The 6,104-nt window shown below is 43.0% G+C and overlaps 1 long non-coding RNA gene across 1 annotated transcript; it reads left to right on the top strand.

The window, feature by feature from the left end:
* Positions 1-215: 215 nt before the first annotated feature.
* Positions 216-6,002, top strand: LOC309855453. Its single transcript, XR_014306808.1, has 4 exons — positions 216-387; positions 1,571-1,689; positions 5,219-5,423; positions 5,560-6,002. It is a non-coding gene; the product is annotated as an uncharacterized lncRNA (long non-coding RNA).
* Positions 6,003-6,104: the final 102 nt, after the last annotated feature.

Below are 6,104 nucleotides of genomic sequence, written 5' to 3'. Positions count from 1 at the left end.
TCACACTAGTTTAACCCGGACAATGCAGAAAAATGGAAAATTTCCTCCCAAATCTGGAACCATCTTTGTGTTGAAAGTTGTTCTGTTCCAGGTCTTGCTAGTGTTATGCATGAGCTCTCCAGAGTGTGCCACCCAGATGTGTCAGCACTTTTGAGCCTCGCCTCCATGGAAAAGAAGGTGACATGGCAGAAAAGAAATCAAGGCTTGTAGAAAGAAGACAGGATTCCATGGCCTGGCTTCTGGCATTATGCAATTGTGTGATTCTGAGAAGTTGCCTCTCCATGCGTCAGTGTTCTCCTCTGAAAAGCGATAGAAGCTTTCCGGTCTTTTCCAGCTAAGGACCTGAATAGACATTTTTTCCAAAGAAGATATCCAGATGGCCAACAGGTACATAAAAAGATGCTCAGTGTTGCTCATCATCAGGGAAATGCAAATCAAAACCACAGTGAGCTATCAACTCAGACCTCTCAGGATGGCTAGCCTCAGAAAGATGAAACAAGTGTTGGTGACGATACAGAGAAGGAAATAAAATCCCTACCCTAAAGAGCTAGCTGCACCCCCAAGTTTACTGTAGTATTATTCACAATAACAATAAATGGAAACAACCTACATGTCCATTGATGAGTGAAACCAGGAAGAAGACAGGGTATATATACATATACAATAGGATATTATTTAGCCACGAGAAAGAAGGAAATCCTGCCATTTGCAATGATATGGGTGGACCCTGAAGGCATTTTGCTAAGCAAAACAAGTCAGACAGAGAAAGATAACCCTATGTTCTCACTTGTGTGTGGAATCTAAAAAAATCATAGAAACAGAGAGTAGAATGGTGGTTGGTTGCTAGGGGCTGTGGGGGAGGGGAAATGGGGAGATACTGAGAACAAACTCCCAGTTACGAGATGAGTAAGTTCTAGGATCTAACAACATAGAGTATGATGACCACAATTAATGCTATCCTTGAAAGTTGTTGAGAGAGTAGATCTTCAATGTTCTACCACACACACAAAAGCCCAAACAGTGATTATGTAAGGTGATGGGGGTGTTACTAGCCTTACTGGGGTAATCATCTCGTAATACATACGTGTGTAATGAATCAAAGAGAGCGAGTGGGTGAGCACTCGAGCAAGTATGAGAGTGAACGGTAGAAAGGAGTCCAAGGTAGTATTAGAGAAAGTCCATACGAGAATCATTCTATTTGTTCCTGCCAGAAGAGTAATCTTTGTGCACTTTTTAAATGAAAAAGGTCTCCCAAGAACAGACTCTCTCTTTAAAAGGGCGCCTGGGTGGCTCAGTGGGTTAAGCCGCTGCCTTCGGCTCAGGTCATGATCTCAGGGTCCTGGGATCGAGTCCCGCATCGGGCTCTCTGCTCAGCGGGGAGCCTGCTTCCCTCTCTCTCTCTCTGCCTGCCTCTCCGACTACTTGTGATTTCTCTCTGTCAAATAAATAAATAAATAATCTTTAAAAAAAAATAAATAAAAGGCAGCTGACTAAGCAGGATCACACGAATACGAAGTGGAGTATCTAGAAACCATTAGCCTGACTCGTCCATCATCTCAGGCGTTTCCAGGTCGGAGGCAGGGATCCTTTCTTTCCGGCCGTCAGCAAACCCCGTTCGCCTTCGGACCTGGCCCCAGACTCACACGTACTGTGGTGGAACTCCCCGGGGCTCACCTATCCAGAGTACAGGTAAGGGCTGAACCCACCCCACCACGATCCCAGTCAGGAAGACTGAGCCAATGTGGCTTCTCAAGTTCCTCATTTGATTCTGGTCAAAGCCAGGCTCAGGAAACACCGTGGACAGTGCCACACAGCAGCGGACAAAGCTGAGCACAGTCACATCATTGTCCCAGTTTGCATGTTAGCAAATAGTCTCTGGAGGCCATGGGGGCGGGGGGCTTCATTTGGACCTTCTGAGAACTTTATAAGGTGGGTATTTTTGTTTTGTTTTCTTAATTTAATTTTTTTTTCAGTGTTCCAAAATTCATTGTTTATGCACCACACCCACTGCTTCATGCAATCCGTGCCCTCCATAATACCTACCACCAGGCTCACCCAACCCCGCACTCCCTCTCCCCTCCAAAACCCTCAAGTTTGTTTCTCAGAGTCCACAGTCTCTCATGGTTCGTCTCCCGCTCCAATCTCCCCCAGTTTACTTCTCTCCATCTCCCCAATGTCCTCCGTGTTATTCCTTATGCTCCACATGTAAGTGAAACCGTATAATTGACTCTCTGCTTGACTTATTTCACTCAGCATAATCTCTTCCAGTCCCGTCCATGTTGATACAAAAGTTGGGTACTCATCCTTTCTGATGGAGGCGTAATACTCCATTGTATATATGAACCATATCTTCTTTATCATTTGTCTGTTGAAGGGCATCTTGGTACTTTCCATGTGCCTCTGTGATACAAAGGAAATGCAAGGCTCAGGGAAGCCTAATGCCAAAGAGCCTGAAGCATCAGAACGGAAATTCAAGTCCAGGTCTCTTTAGAGTCCCATGTCTGGGGGGAAAACATTCAATTTTTGAAATTAGGAAAAGGAATCAAAGCTTGAGTAAAAGAAAAAAATAATAAATCCCGTAAGTATCTTTCATTTATCTTGATTGAAGTGAGGGAGGAAATAGGAAATCACCATTAGGATACTAGAGACATGACTATCCTGGGCACGGACGGATACCAGACTCCATGGAAGAAAGTCAGGAAGGGATCAGAAGAACAAAAGGATGGGGTGTGTCAAAGGGGCGTGGGAGCCACACTGAAAGGGCTCCCAGTGGCCAAAGCCAGAACAATCTGCATCATAAACTAAGCAATGCAATATTGGAATTTTAACCCAGAGTACAAAGGAAATATAGAAGTCCATAATGTAAAATGAATTGTTGAGTAAACAAATAAATAGGGGAGAAGTCACAAATATTCCTTTCAAAAGAATTCCCAACAATACATGTTGATACCCTCACTCCAGGAGTTGGAACTTGATCCCTACTCCCTCGCCATCAAGGTTAGGTCAGACCTAGAGACCCATTTTCAAAGAACAGAGTAGAGAAAGGAACAAGTAACTTTGCAGGGGAAAAGTCTGGCAAACCCAGCATTACAGGTGATGGAGGTTAATATCACCAATAATGTCACATGGACATCATGTACCCCTGTCATCTCATAAGATGGGACAGGCACTTGGCTCTGCAAGGTGTTCTTTCCAAAAATCCATAACCCCAACCTAATCGTGAGCAAAACACCAGACAAAACCAGACTGGGGAATTTTCTACAGGATAACTATCAAGTACTCCTTAAGAATATCAAGGTCATGGGACTCCTGGGTGGCTCAGTGGGTTAAAGCCTCTGCCTTCAGCTCAGGTCATGTTCCCAGAGTCCTGGGATCGAGTCCCACATCCGGCTCTCTGCTCAGCGGGGAGCCTGCTTCCTCCTCTCTCTCTCTGCCTGGCTCTCTGTTTACTTGTGATCTCTCTCTGTCAAATAAATAAATAAAATCTTAAAAAAAAAAAAAGAATATCAAGGTTATGAAAAACAAGGGAAGACCAAGACATGGCTCACAAACCATAAGCAGTTGAGGCAACACGACAACCAACTGCCATATGACCCAGGACCCTGGATGGGATCCGTGAACAGAAGGAGACAGGAAGGAAAACTGGTGCATGCAGATAAGGTCGTCCACTTAATTGTTCTGGACCAATGTTAGTTTTGGAAACTATTCTCTGGAGACACACAATGCTAACCTCAGGCAAAGGCAGGGGAAGGGCTTATGGAAACACTCTGCCTTGTTTGTGCAACTTTTCAGTAAGTCTAAAATTTTTTCAAAATGAAAAGTTAAAAAAAAAACGAAATTGAAACTAGAAGCCTGGTCATCAGTAACGGGCATCTTGGGAAGATAAAAGTGCTTTTGAGAAAAACAAAGCAATGGAGTCCTCTGTTTGGGAGCTGGGGGTGAAGATTACTGCAAATACATGCACACTAGCACCGGTCCGTCCACACTGACGCTGCCTCTTGCCATGGTACATGTAAGGCTTCTTACTGAAACAGGCAAGAAAGCTTTTCTATACTATCAGAAGATTTGTTTTAGTGGCTCCCAAACGAGGAAGCTTATAACCCTGTGACCAAAAAAGTATGCGAAGAGAAATCAAGGTTCTGTACCACACGAGTGTCTGGACACTGGTGCCTCCCTCCACCAGTCCCCAGAGAAGCTCTCGCTCTATCTGTACAAGGATCTAGGCACATGGGCATTTACTGCAGCAGTGTCTAATGGTAAAAAATTAGAAACAGTCTAAATGTCCACTAGTGAGAGTATGAATAAGTGACATCAACATTCGTCTAATAGAACACGACACAGCTGCTCAAAAGAATGAACCCCAAGGGTCCGTATTCCCCATCGGCAGTCCCACTTTCCATGGTTTGTTACCTGTGGTCACCCATGGTCAGGATCAGATGATCCTGCTTCTGCCACAGAATCAGAAGGTCAGTAATAGCCTAGCCTGAAGCTGGGTCACACCTACCTCATTCACCTCACTGCCTCTCACCAGGGAGGCATCTGATCGTCCCCAGCATCACAGGAAGAAGTTGGAGTATAGGACAGTAAGAGATTTTGTGACCACATTCACACAACTCTTATTACAGCATGCTGTTATAACTGTTCTATTTCATTGTTAGTTATTGTTGTTAATCTCTTACTGTGCCTAATTTATAAATTAAACTTCATCAGAGGTGTGTATGTATAGGAAAGAACACAGTATATATTAGGGTTCAGAACTATGTGCGGTTGGTCCTGGAATGTATCGCCCACAGAGAAGGGGGAACGACTGTAGACTTAAATGTCGAGTTCTTGGACGGATCTCAAGAACAACATTGAATGGGAAAAACAAACTGCAGGTAGATACAAACAATATAAAATTTTAACATTCAGACATGCAGCCCAATATATAATAGTATCAGCACCGAGGAAATTAAAAACACCACAATCAGGGTTGAGGTTTCCTCTCGAAAGGAGAGAGGAGAATGAAATTGGAGAGACGTACACTGGGGGTTTCAACTATGTCTGTTATGTTCTGTTTATTTAAAAAACAAAGCAAAAACCCAAGGTTGATAGATTTGTGACAAAATGCTACAATTTCACAAACCTGAAGGTTGGTACCAGGGTGTCATTTATATTACACTCTCAGATTTTCTGTGGGCCAGAAACATAGTATAACTTTTTTTTTTTTTTAAATCAGCAGGTCTTGGTGATTAATTGAACATGTGGGTGGTAAGAGAGAGGGAAAGGTCCTGGAAGGAGCCCAAGGTTCTGCCTTGGATGACGGAGTGATACCATTTGTCCAGATCGGTACTGTCGGAGAATTGCCATCTTTAAGCAATCACCTCGTCATATAAATCAGAAAAAAAAGAGAGAAGTTAACCTAATTCAAACCATGGTCCAAGGTAACAAAGGAACTTTATCTTCAAAATAGAACTAGGGAAGTGATCTCAGCACACCCGTCAAGAATGAGCAATTCTGAGTCCCGGTTCAAATATTCTTGTACAAATGACCTAATGTTCTCTCTTTATGTCTTTGCAGGATAAATAGAAATCATCATGGATGCAGAGGGAAGTAAAATGAATTATTTAATAATTATGCAACAGTTGCATGTCAAAACTCACAACCAATTGAAACTGCTTGGTGTTTTTTTGGTTTTTGTGTGTTTTTTTTTTTTAAAGAAAACTGGGAAAATGATTAGTCAAAGCAATGTGTATGTTTGAGTTTATCTTCACTGTGTGAAATGCGAAAGGACAATGCGTGTCCACTGGAAATGCCTTGACAAAAGGTTGCCGCATCTTGGTTGCTGCCAGATAGGAAGAACTGCTTTGAAAAAAGGAATTGGGACCCCAGAATTGCAGGACTGTAAACACAGAAGGGATTGCAGAAATGATCCAACTGTGCTCTCTTCATTTTGGAGAAGAGAGAGCTGAGTATCGAGTGGGTATAGGAACTTGCCTATGGGAACGCAAAGGTAAGTAAAGGCAGAGTTGTCTCCCATATGAATGCTTTTTTAGATTTCAACTTTATTCTGTGTCTCCTTCCACTCCAACTCTCCCTTTTATTGTTTATTTGTCTGTCATATA

Source organism: Mustela nivalis (assembly GCF_964662115.1).
Source record: "Mustela nivalis genome assembly, chromosome: 20".
In the NCBI taxonomy this organism is placed as follows: domain Eukaryota; kingdom Metazoa; phylum Chordata; class Mammalia; order Carnivora; family Mustelidae; genus Mustela; species Mustela nivalis.
This window is presented reverse-complemented; position numbering and strand designations above follow the sequence as displayed.